This window comes from Temnothorax nylanderi, unplaced genomic scaffold, assembly GCF_030848795.1.
Source record: "Temnothorax nylanderi isolate EJ_2023f unplaced genomic scaffold, tnyl_v1.0 TNYL_tig0034_pilon, whole genome shotgun sequence".
NCBI lineage: Eukaryota > Metazoa > Arthropoda > Insecta > Hymenoptera > Formicidae > Temnothorax > Temnothorax nylanderi.
The window spans coordinates 769,916-783,643 of record NW_027249096.1 but is presented as its reverse complement, the minus strand read 5'-3'; the positions used below and the strand labels follow the sequence as shown (position 1 = coordinate 783,643).

Below are 13,728 nucleotides of genomic sequence, written 5' to 3'. Positions count from 1 at the left end.
TGCGTATCTTGACAATTTTTTTCCCAAGAAGAAGATATATTTATAGAGTAGATTTATAAATAACTTTATTTTAGCATAATATATGTACGCAAAGTATAAACATACTCAATTATTAGCCATAACATAAATTTTATCGATGAAGCATATGAAGTAGTGAGCATTGCGATGGTTTCGATAGATAATTTATGGAAATCGCGACTTCGATCGATCGAAGTTTCGACGCTAAGGGTTTCTGGAAGGGACACGATGTCCGATTATCTGTCACATTCTTGATGTCAGCAGTCGGTATCCTGAGGGCCGGTACTCTCGAGCGTCCTGACGATTCAATTAGGATTCAGGCACGCAGTGAAGGTCCGGATCTCTCCTCGCCTCCTTTTCCCCTTACCACCTTTCTTTCGTGGTATAATCGATCGCCGATTTCACGAGAGATCCGACCGTACGCTCGCGTGGCCGTTGATATATGAAGTTTAGGAACCAGATGCAAGCGGCCTGCGCCTGCGAGGTATCAACGGATCTACGTCCAAAATGCGGTTCGAGGGACAACATAATAAGCGCATCGAGAAAAAGTGATCGCTCACTATCGCCAGTCATTAATTTCAATATAATCCAATTACGTATCATGTACTTGATTTTTTTCAATAATATAATTCACCATTGGTCTCGGTAGCTTAGACCAACGCGAAAATTTTTTTTCTTTAGATTTACGGGTGCTGTTCGTGACCAAACGTTCGTGAGTAAATTTATCGTGGACAGAAATAAATTTATATAGATTTTAATCGCTCGCTGATTATCGCAAATTACTTCGAGGCGCTATATTTCACGCGCGAACAATGATGTCCACCTTGGAACCGTTACGTTTAATCAATCGCGAGGAGAGAACCCGGTCGTTATACGTCGCGCACACAGGCGAGTCGCTGGCGAGACTAAGGAAGTGGGACCGAGGCATCGGACCAAGGGCTGAAAGCCTCGATGAAGCCATCGCCGAGAAGCGTCGCGGGGACAATGGAGCAATCAATAGGGTAATGTGAGGACACTTTATCGAATTATCGATGCGGTCGACACTGGCGTACCTACGGTCAATGGACACGGGTACCCTGCTTTTCGAACGAACCCTTACGCCTCGCCGTTTCCTCCTCCTCCTCCTCCTCTCTCTATCTCTTTCTCTCTACCTCTGTGTGTCTCTCTCTCTCTCTGTCTCTCTCTTACCCAGGTCTATCTCTCTGCATCGCTCCCTCTGATCACCGCGTAGTCCTCTCTTTGCTGCTTTCAATCTGTCTATCCGCGTCTCTTTCTCGCTGGTTCCCGTCAATGTTCGGCGACTGATAGAGCCGGAGCATCCGCGCTGTAACAAGCTCAGTCGCCCTTGACACTTTGGGCCGTTAATGTCCGAGAAGCACGCGATAAATCCGGCCCCGAACGCAAGGCGTATTTCCATCTTATTGCAGTGCTATCCCGGGAGTGTCCTTCGGTGCAGGAACGAGTGCCTCCGCGGCGTATGTCGTCTCTCTCACACACGTTAAGGATACTGGTTTGTACACTCGTCCCATTTCTGCACGATGTTCCACTTGCAATTCTTGCTATTGTATCAAACAAGGTGTAAAGTAAAGTTTCATCCTCTTTTTTGTATCTTTCTTTCTCTTTTGGTGACAAAGCTAATTGGTCTAATCAAATAATAAAATTGATTGATTGATCGATAAATTCACCTATGAACTCCATTCCACGAAGTTTACCGCTTCTATGTTTTGACACACTTCGTGTCACGTTTATACGTGATAATTTCTCTAATCTTCGATACATAAATCTGTTCGTCTAATTGACGGGGAATCCATAACGTAGAAGAAACGCAGACAACGCGCAGCTGGAAAATCCGGTCGTGAGTGGGTTTCGCACCCGTGCGGTGGACGTTCAACAGGGACGACGGTGGGCCGATATTTTTACACGGTCTCGGTCACATATTTCACACCTGTCAGTTTGACTGGGATTTTTCCTTCGCGTCTTTTACATCGTCGCGGCATGCGCGCGCGCGTGCATGCGCGTGTATCTGTACGCGCTTGTAATTGCCGCGGCCAGTCTTCGGTGCCCTTATCTTCTTCGCTCGGTCTGCCAGCATCGAGGCGCGTCGCGGTGCGTCGCCCCGCGTCGCCGCGCAATGTCGTGTCCCGTCCCGTCCCGTCCCGTGAAGCATGCCCGATTGACCGCGTGTGAGAACACGATATCGCACGAATGAGTTATGATCCCTATTCGAGGATTTGCATACCGATTCATTATGCGCCGGTGGAACTCAAAATTGGAACGCAACGTGGCGCAACAGATCGCGCGCTGCATGGAACGTCGAAGGAGGGCGGCAGTAGAAACGATAAATCAAAAGCCTCCTGCCCCGCGTGTTCCTCCCTACCTTCGCCTCCCTTCTCCTCTTCCCTTTTCGCGAGGCGCATGCAAATCGCACTCACCTTAATGGCGAACGATGCAACGGTCCAGGGAAAGAAAGAAGCATCGTTCAGAGGAACTTTCCGCTACTTTCCGTACATTTTATCTGTACGCTTTGAATGCGCGAACCCGTACGAATCGCTCGGCGAAGGCCGTGCGCACAGATGTACTAAATTGCGTACAAACAAATCACTTTGGCACGATCGACGTGCGCAAACACAGTTGTGTAATGCTTCGGCGTTGGGTAATTCGATTTATGTAACGGTAGTGCTATTGTCGACGTACGTTGTTCTGCGACGCGGACTTGTCAAGGAATGTTTGCTGAATAACAAAGTATTATTATCTCCATCTTTCTTTATTTTATGTACTTCAAAGAAGTCGTGTATATTCTTAGGCCAATCAGACAAACACTAAGATTATTAAGATAAAAGTTTTAATTGTCGTTATAATTATTATTATAATTTCTTAACAATGGCTTTATCTATTTCCTAGTATCTATCTTTTAAAATGCTGTTCATCAAGTAATTGGGGGAAAAAATAAAATATAAAAAGAGCGAGAAGGAGAGAAGTGGTTTCGAAAGACGGATGAACGGATTCTCTGAGATAAGAGGAGATGACAGGTGAAGTACGTGGGCGGAGGCGGGACAGATAGGCCGATCTGGATATACATGATACTACCCACGTTGGTATTCTTACAGCTATATCATCTCTTTTTCTCTGTCTTCCTTTCTTCCCTTGTCTTCAACATTAATACGCTCGCGTAATTTACTTAATCCTAGCAAAATCAGCGTAGGAGACAAATTAATACTATAAATATATAATTATTTCTTTTTCTTCGAACAATCTATTATAACATTTATTTATATTTTCTACAAAGTTATTTATAATTTTATTTAGAAATCTAACATATAAAAATTTATAAATCTAAAGTTAATGTTTGCATAATTTTGTCCCATAAATGGATTAATCGAAATTACAATTGAACGTTATTTCATTTGTTCGATCATCCTCTTGTACGACAGCGTAGTAGATAGATACCAAGCCTCATTTGCTACGTACAGAAAACGAAGACTGGGTCAATGAGCATATGTATCATCCGCGAACAATCCGTCATCCTGGTCTAAACGACTTTCATCCCCGAAGAAGGTAGCAATGGCCGGGCAGGCAACACAGGCAGGGGCAGGGAGACGATTGCTCGCGCGACTGCGTTAAAGCGTGCGTATCCGCTGCTTAAACACAGCAACGGCAGCAGCGTCGGCAGCAGCATCAGGAGTAGCAGAAGCAGCAACGGACACCCCTCCATGACTGCAGGCTGTTTCTTTCGTCTTCTCTTCTCTCGCTGGTCGCTCTCTTCTCATACCTCCTCCTCGCCAGTGGTTAGTCCCGGCTCCCTCTTTTCTCTCTATACCTCTCTCTCTCTCTCTCTCTTTCTCTCCCGGCCGGTTCCTCACATCTCTTTCATTCTATCCCATTCTCCCTGATCTCTCACCGTCACTGTCTCGCCTCCTCTCCCGAGTCTCTTTAGTTTTGTGCGCTACCTGCCTGCCTTGTGGCTCGTTCGTATCGTATCGTATGTAAGTGAAGCGAGGTGCCTCGACGCGTTCGCGGGACGAGGCGAGGGGCCCCAGGACGACAGGTTACCTGTGTGTGGCACGGCATGGCGTTGTCTCTTCGCGTGTAGGCACACGGCCCTCTCACACGTGCTCACGCACGCACGCATACTGTGCGCGCGCGACACGATGCGACGTAACGGGGTACACGAGAGCACTCACGCGAGAGAGACAGCACGCCGCAAGTGTACGTGCAAGGGGCCCGTACACCAGGCCAGCATCCGACGCATACAGGTGCGTAAACGCGCGAGAATGCTCTCCCGATTCCGCTCTCGCGATCGCGAGGCTGCGGCGCGAGAGTGTAGGTACATTGTGCACGCGCACTTGTGTGCGAGAAAGAGAGATAAAGAGGGAGAGAGAGAGAGAGAGCACACGTGTATCCGCGTGTGTATGTCTGATGCCATTTGTGTGCGCGGCCGGTGCACAAGAGCGTGGGCTCCCCTCCCTCCGGAGCCACACTCCACCTCCTCCTACCTCTCGGTCTCTACCTCCTTCTTCTACCTGCCGGCCCAGCCGACACACATGTATATGTGTACCTTGGTCTTCAGTGTAAGATCTGAACCAGCGGAGAACGCACGCTATTGTTATATCATTATCATTGTCATCGTCCGTGGCCGTTCGTTCGCGCCCGTTCCCGCCGCCTGGTGTGTCGTGAACATTTCGCGTCGGCGCTCATGTGGTACCGTGAGGGAAATCGAGACGAAAATCATCTCGATCTAGCCCGGTCAGTCGATCACGCGTGTATGTATCGGTGCCGGGTGTAAACGAAAGAAACGTTCGGGCACGCACCGCGTGAATGAGGCGAGAGATCCGCTGCGTCGCTTCACGGCCGATACGTGGATATTCCTAGGGTCGAACGATGATGGGGTGCATGTTGGTATCGCGCCCTCTGACAGTAAGGCGCGCACGGGACAGTACGGTGTGAACACGTGGGAAATCGTCGTATCCGTCAATCGTCAGCAATTTTGCTATCAACAATAATTACATAATTTGAGTCGTCGATTATCCGCAAGCGGATTTCACTTCGCGTCCAAGAGATTTATAGATCTATTGTCAAGAAAGTGGATTGTCAAGGAAGATCATTAGATCGAACGCTCATCGTCCGTACCCACCGAGTTCACACGATGATCATGATATAAAGTGCCTGTCGTTGGTCGACGTTTAGGTTTACAGATTGGAGCTGCGAGTGGCTCTTAATCGACAGCGGTCGGATGTAATCGATCAAGAAGAAGTAGATTAGAATTAAGAGGATCCGATGACGGGGAGGAAGCGGAGGAGGTTCCGAATCTCGACGGACGAGAAGGGCAGGATAGGTTGGAAGGAGACGATGGGTAAAACGCTTAATTAAAGCGATTAGACTTTGTGGTTAATTGTTCTGGAACGCCAAACTCTTACATGATCCCACATCGGTGCTGTCGCCCTGCTTGTTATCGTCGCGTCCCTTGGCAGGACTGAAAGGTCCACGATCGGGCCGATTCGATGAGCCCCGAGTCATCGCTGTAGCTCACAATCTAACCTGAGAAAATTGTTTAATCATAGACGAGACGTTGGTTTTGGTTTATTTGAAATTTTGTGTTAACTGCCTGTGTTGTGATGCCATTGGCTTTGACAATCGCCTGTTTATCTTGATGAAAAACGCGTTACTAGCTTTCTTCTATATCTTCCCTTTTCTTCTTCTATAGTGATTCTGTTCCTGATCGCCATTTATATCCAATCCTCTTTTTCTTCTCCCTTGTTTCCTTTATACCAGTGATTGAACCAAATCGTTTGCAATCTTGATTTTGTTGTAGTCGTTTCAATGATACAAACGCGAAGAGCCGACTCGATATACTGTGTGATCGCGATGATTGCTCAATTAGTTTTAAGCGTGAGTATATATAGTGTACCGTGAAAGATTCGTCCGGTTTGTTCGGCTTTTTTGTGACCGCGCGTGTTAGTGCGAGGTATCTCTTTCTGATCGCCAAGCAGAAACGTGAACCATATAGTGTGGGTGAAATACCTTGACGACAGTGCAGGAACTTAAACTTCGTGTCAGGTGCCATCGGAAAGAAACAGCTATTTGGCGAGCTTAGTGCGTTCTATTAGGAATCGATTATACGGACGGGTATTCGTAATGATGAGTAATTCGCACGACAGACGTTTCGCTTGTGCGGAAGCAGCTAGTTGAAACTGACGGTAAGTTGCACACAGCTTACATCCTGCTCGTAGCGAAAAACATTCTCACAAAAATGTTGTTACCTTTTATTTGAGAGTAATCTGCGTCCCTTTACAAGCATCTTACGTAGAAAAATTTCGTCCTCTCATGCTCGCGATCTCTTCGTCGTAATCACATCCCGCGTAAATTCGCGCAAATTCGCGCAAATCGCAGTATACTCCAGTCCGACTTCTTGAAAGAAATCATTACGCGATTCCGCATGCGAATAGTAATTCTACATCACATGCTACCATTTCACTTCGTAGAAGGTGGATAAACATGGAGTCACTGCAGGATTAATCTTTCGCAGACGTTAATAGGAATCTTCAAGTCATTATGTTGGAATATCTCGACTCGCGACGTTCGCGGAACCGGCAGACGCCGCGCATACGGTCGATCTCGCGTCTCTCACGGCTTCTCGCGCCGTCATGAGCGATTCTCGAGGCGAATACGTGGGCAAATGGAACGATAAATCCTTCGATTGTCGAATGTCGATAATCTCTCAGAGGCGCGCACCGTCGTAGACACCGACGAAGGAGGCAAACATTGTCCAACTAGTCTCGGTTATCATGCGCACGTGATCACGACGGCGTGGCGCGGCGGCCTCGTTGATTCTCGCCGCGCCGTGCCGGTTGCAAGTAGCAAAAATCGTTCTCTCGCTACGCCGCTCAGTCACGTTTGCGATGTAACGTATCCCGCGTGGCGGATGTTGATCGACAATCCGCGGAATCTTTCGGCGCGTTCGCCGATTCGTCGAAACTCCCGCATTACCGGAGTAATCAGTTAAGCACTCGTGTCCGTGGAATGTTGTACAAAACGCGCTCGTCCGTCTCTTCCAAAAAGGAAATTCGTTCCTCGTTTTAGTAGACTGCCTATATGGAATCCTGTCTTATACGCTATCTATTTTATTTTAATTAAACGGACGAAAAATTGAAGTGGCCGTAGCTGCCGCGTGCGGAACAGTTGTCAATTGTAAAATTGCAACTGCGGCGGGTATAGGGTACCAAGTGCGACATGTTAGACCTTCTCGGATTATGCATTTATTTTTCTCTTGCTTGCGATAACGAGCTTGAGTCAGTATCGTTGATAGAGGAAAGGAACTGCCTAACGAGATTGCAACATTTCTCAGAAAAGTATCTCTATTTAGGTATAGGCTTCTATTGTGGCTTCTTTGAAAGAATCCGTAAAAATTTTGAGTGTCTTAAACTGCTATATTAATATTCTTTGCTATATTAATATTAATATTGATTTATTATTATGGTTACATATTACGCAAAATTTCTATCTTTCCACGACCGAACATGTCTGATAGTGATCTGAAAATGCGAGACACTGAAATATTTAGAACGAGCAAACGGCTGGCTAGGTTAATTATACGATCTTACGGATTGTTGCAATAAAGCCCGGTGTGAGAAAGCGTATATCTTCTTGTTGCGTGATTACATTTTACGATCCTAACGCAATAAATTATTAATCAAACCACTTAATTATATGTTCCTAATGTAACTATGATTTCTTCGGGACCTAACGGTCACTAGAAGTCATCTATAGTCCGTGTGTTATTAGCCTTCATTGTGGATACGCGGATACACAACGCGCACAATGTGGTTGCATCGAGTTATTAAGTCGATCCCGTACCGCGGCATTTGCGGCAGGAAATTAAAATATCGAATGAATGCGACGACGTCGCTCAGACTTTCATTTTACAGGGATTCCCTTTTCATTGGAGCTTATTCTCTGCCCCCTTCTCCCTCATGTCTCGTCCTTCGTGGCTCTTATATTTCTTTGTCTTGTTTCTTGTATTTCAAATGTAGATGAGGGTACAGAAAACTTACATATCACGCAATGTCGTTGTTTTCGCACCCGGCACCTGCCGAAGTCTCATACGAGTCTCTTCGCTGCGCGTTATGTCTCTCGCGAAATCACATTCCCTCGCGCCGCGTACAGTTGATAGTGGTCACTTTTAGTGGCCATATTTTTGACTTAAAAGGAGTCCCTGTCAGCAGTGATTTGGGGGCCGTGTGAAGTGCCGCTTTTATAGTACACACAGGAGGAGACAGTCCAATTAAGGGCACATTTGTATACTTAAGTGTACCGATATCGATGCATAAATCGGACCAGGCTCGACGATTTATAGCTTTACCGAATGTCGTAAAACGTCCACCGCGAGATACACGCGGGGAAGCAGGACCTTTCCGTTCTTAGAATCCTCGATGGGTACAGATTTTTTAACGGAAGATGTACGACGCGTCTTTTACAATGATAAATCTATCACTTAGAGTGAAGATCGATATTTAAAAATATACATATTAAAAAATTTAATTAAGTACTTGTAATATTTTATTCGATAAAATTTACATAAAAAATTATGTGTAAGATATTTTGTTTGTCCGATAAAGTACACGGAGAGAATTTTCTCTTAAAATTTACCCTGAAATCATGGTAGTTGTGAGACAACATGTACCACCAAGAATTTTATGCGAGCTATTCTGATTAATATTTATTATAATGAAAAATATTAATATCTATTACATTAAAATATAAAATATGTTTGATTAATTTGACTAAAATATATCTAGGAAATTTCAATAATTTTTCAAAATTTATCAATCTGCTTGGTAATTTTTATCACGTTGTTTGTAAAATGTCTTTTGTATATTTTAAAAATTCCTTGGTTGCCAAGTTGTCCCAAGTTTGTAATGAATTTAAGGGTAAAATATAACAAAAAATTCTCTCCGTGTAGATAACCTTCATAAATATTATGTATGCTAAATAATATGTGGTCCATTAAAGAAAAGACGAGACGTGCCTGGTTCTTCCACGCTGATCTCCAATTCTTCTGCGACAGATACGCCTGTGCACTGTGGTAAAAACCGACACAAGCGTATCTACTTTGAATATCGTTAAAAGTTGCCAAGGAAACATCTCTCGAGCTCACTGCGCGCAAAGTTAACCCCCGAAGCACGCAAGGTTACACCCTTTACGCGCTGTATCACAAAGGAGAGCGAGTTGGCAACCCTTATAAGATGGCTCTTTTTTTCTCTCGCAGTCCTCTCTCATTCTTCCGTTAAAATGTACACGCGCGGTCGGCATAGAAGGTATATTTCCCTTGTCGTAAATCTTCTTCGCTTGTTTCTCACGTGCTCTTCAACGATCGGCGCTGAGTTACGTTCGTCGGTATTGCTGATGCTCTTACGGTCGTTTCGGTGTGTTAGGAGCTCGTAAATGTTCAAAATGAAATCCTTTAAAGCGCGGCATATTCATTTTGTACGTGGCAATTTGCATGTAAATCCACTGTGCTCGGACGTAAAGATCATAGGATATCGTAATTTTCCACGTCAGAAACGATGACATTTTTCGTACGTCGAGCAATTATACGCTAATTTTCACAATATTGTGAGAAACGTACTTTACTGTATATCCTACTTTATAATAAACGATCGAACGCTTTAATTAAATGTTTCACATGGGTTTTTCGTGGGATATATTAAATCAAAGACTTTATGTTTCTCACGATTATTCTGATCTTTCCGACACTTGGAAACTACCATCGAATCGCTAATATGTTCAGTCCGTTTGTGTAACGAGATCTACTCTATCTCTTTTATAATGTTCATAACATTTTCTTCGTGCTATACTTTCTATCGATCATGCAAGCATTTAAATATATCCGTATATTCTTGTTTGCGTCTCTCACTTGATTTGTCAAGGCGAGTGCGATTACCGATAGGTCGACGCCGAAAGCATCAGCAATACTGAATACCCCGGCGAATTTTTGCGAAACAGGTGGTTTTATCCATATAGATCGAGAGAATACAATGTGAGCTCGCACCGTTCGTGGATCGTGCGATTTGTCTTCGTAGCCAATCCCGTTCGCCTTGGCATGGAAAATGCGCGCGTGCCCTAATAGAGTCCTTTGTTCAAAACCGAACTCAATTGTTACGGCCGGTTATTCAGAGTGGAACAATGTCCAGTCAGCCAGATACCAGTTTGTCTCGAAACGCATGCTGCTGCGTCCATCGATCGCGGTATGCGCGATCTTATCTCGCGACCCGAAGCAAAATGCAAATTAAAGTTTACTCGCATAATTGGTCCTCTTTAAGCACTTATCTAGCTGAGAAACGCGCACGAACGAATGAATTAAGTTTGCCATCATTTTTATCGAATCGAATATTGACATGAAATATAAATATTGGAACGCTCGGTAATCATAACATTCGTTTTTAGTATATATGTGCGACAAGCCGATCTTATCTTATTCCATCATGTGTCCTGATACCTTTATGGGAACTTTAGGCTGAAAGAGCATCTTTGTGACAATTAAAGTAGTTACTTTAGAGTAATTATGCGATATATATTTATAGGTTTTTATTTTTATTGTATTTAAATTAACTTAGATTTACAGTGTAAATTGCACTGTAGAAAAAAACATATTAGAGTGCCAAACACTACAAAAATCTAATCGTTACTTTAGAAGAAATTTCTATTTTGCTCGTGTATCTTCGTCATTTACATTTAGCCCAGCGATTCGCGGCGAGGTTACCTGACCCGTTCGCCCACCCGAACTCATCGAATCCCCCTGTTCCACGAAATAAATATAAAAGATCAAAGCAATTCACAGATTTAATGCTCGTGGGTTCGACCCATAAACGAGGTAACTCAGGAATTAAAGTGAGACGGCCATTCTTCTCGTGTTCACGAAAAGCTTTCATATTATGGCCTAAGAGACAACACGCCCACTTGGCGATTATTTGGGAACGATCCAAGTTCCCTCGTAACATCCTACAGCATTCAGATATACATTATCGAGATTAGTTACAGAATTAAAACTAAAGCCACAAAACGAAAGGAAACGTCTCATCTCTCGATCGGCAAAAAAATTATCAACTCTTTGCTATATCGAAATATACGCACAGACTAATTTATTAGCGAAGTAGTATAATGATATTATTGTATCTTACAGAATGGAGCGATTTACACGATATGTGGCACGTATACGAATCGAGCTCGAACCGGAAACCCGTAAATCTCCAAATATGTTCTCTCATTAAAAATCCTTCCAAATTTCTGTCTAAACTGACACATCTTTCGCGGACGCGGAACGTTACCTGCAGCTGCTTACGCTATCGATGAAACGGTCATTGACCTGGTGGACGGGTACCCTCGGCCCTAACGAGTTTGCTCCTCAAAAAATGTCAACGAGAGCGCTGTCGTAGTGTCAACGAAGCTGATCGCGAGAGCGGTCATTCGCGCGGCGATTCTCCAAGGGTCCTGCTCCTCCCCTCTTTCGTTTTGCTCTTTGCCGAGGCACGATCCTTTATAGCGGCGATCTGGCCCCTGGAATCCCGAGGCATTTATCGGTGGAGTTAATACAGGTGAATAAGAGAGAGACTGCGAACGTTCGTTGTAGTCGCCGTTGTCGTAACGAAGCAAACTCCTCTCCTTTCGTCTTCGTCTTCTCTCTCTCTCTTCCTTCCTTCTTTCGAACGAATGGTTAGTGTTCCTCCGGTGTTCGGCGAAACACGATGGTTTCTCGACGAAGAGAGGTGATTCCCGATGGGTGGGAGGTCGGTATCATCGAAAGGGGTGACGGGACGGAGGAGAGAGGCCGAAGGAAGAAGGCAGGGCGGCGGTGGGCCTAATTAGTCAGGGATATATCTGGAATCTCATGGAGGCTGAGTTTTGTAGGCCTCCTTCAGTTTTATGTACGCAGGCGGATTTCTCTCGTGGATTAGCATACAAATCGATTTAAACTCGAGATAAATAGCCACTCACAGGCTCCTCACACGGAGCCGACTTCGGGCATTATCTTGTCCACCGCCGAGATTAACGCTTAATGCTTTATACTTTACAGCCGGGGAGCCTCCCCGCGCTGCCTCCTGCGGGTACCACTATATATACTTAAGTACGTACCTGCGTTTTGTCGTGACACCGTCGAGTGGCTCTTCATCTCTTCCTCTCTCTCTGTCTCTCGTCGCAGTGTCTGCCTCGCGCGTTTCGCGCCAATGTTCTTTCGTTACTACGGCCGGCCGATCGGACAAACTCGTTTCCGATTAATCGAAACGCCGGGTCATCGTTCGGGCAATAACGGCCCACCGATGCCGATATGGCGGATCATTTACACTTTACACCCCCGATAGATTTCACGGGAGTAAGTACCTGCAACATCGTGCGCGACGCTCTTTACGAGCGCGCGGTAGTACCGTAGCACTAACGCCGATGAAATTACTCAAAGATGCGCTATTATGGTGTTACACGAGTTTACTCTTTGTTACGTCACGCTATATTATCTAGTTACTAGTAGACACGCAGAACGATTGTATCGTGTTCAATTAATATGAAGAAGAGAGATTTGCATACATCGGGTAAAATTGGAACTTGCTTATTCCGATATATCGACTTTCTCGAAATATTATACATTCTTTTTATAACAGTCTTATGCTCGCTTCATCAGCGTTACAGCGCCTAATCGCCGTGGCAAGCTAAATGGTTACGTTAGCATTTTATTTGGTGCCTTAACGATCGCATCCTCTCTCCGTAAGCGGAAATACAATATTGGTACTTCATGTGCAGAAATAATTTTTGCGTGTTTATAATGAATACGGTGTCATACGATCATATAACGCGGTTATGCGTTCCAAGAGCATCTACTATTTCGGAACACAATAACAGCACTTTATATTATTGTCCATCGTGACGTGTTCATTGCTCGGCCGGCCGAAATCACATCAATTTTATGATTACGTTAAAATGTTCGATTTATTTAGCCTCAAGTGACGATGAAATATTCGTCAAGTATGATGCGAGAATTGCCATTGATATCACCGTTTGAAGAGGAACGAGTTTTGATGCCGCATCCGATTTCTCCGGGATGCACGAGGTTCGTTGTGTTCTAGCAGAATATTTCGATTATTCATGACGACTGAAAGTTTCGAATAGCGAACGTCATTCGAATAGTTATTAACGAGCTGCGGATACACGTGGAGCTACGGGAATCGAATCCCATGAGATTAGCTGTATCGTTGACAGATGCTCGTTATACTTTAGTCTTTTATACCGTTATATCTTCTTATATTTCTGCGAAACTCGTATTTTTTTAATTGGCTGTTGGTTATAAACCGATTCTCTTCGATCGCAGTAGAGCTACTATATGTATACATCCTGTCATAAATTTTTTTATGAGATTCACCGAAATATTCTTTATTTTATGCGATTTCACTATTCATTCGATTAAATTGGCATCGATTTTAGTTGGCACCATTTTAAGATTACCATTTTTGAAATTTTTTAACGTCAATTTATCTATATATTTTTATCCAGTTTATTAGAGATGAGCGCGTATTCTATAAATAATGTTAAAATGCGACATTATAGGTGACAGTATTTTCTGAGAAAAAGTGATTTGACACGTGAGATATGCCTTTTTGTTGAATTAAGCAATTATCATACTTTAGTTAATTAAGAGAAATTGACGGAAACTGCAAATAGTCTAAAGGC

General features: G+C 44.2%; 1 protein-coding gene across 3 annotated transcripts in view; it reads left to right on the top strand.

The window, feature by feature from the left end:
• Positions 1-13,728, top strand: part of Sox102f (transcription factor Sox102F) — a 157,565-nt gene that overhangs the window by 13,796 nt on the left and 130,041 nt on the right. Inside the window, exon 1 of one of the 3 annotated variants that reach the window (XM_071703185.1) lies at positions 4,599-6,212. The exons of the other annotated variants lie outside the window; for them this stretch is intronic. The gene's annotated coding sequence lies outside the window, so the exon portion shown is untranslated. Of the gene's footprint in view, positions 1-4,598; positions 6,213-13,728 lie in introns of those variants that run through there. 3 annotated transcript variants of the gene reach the window in all.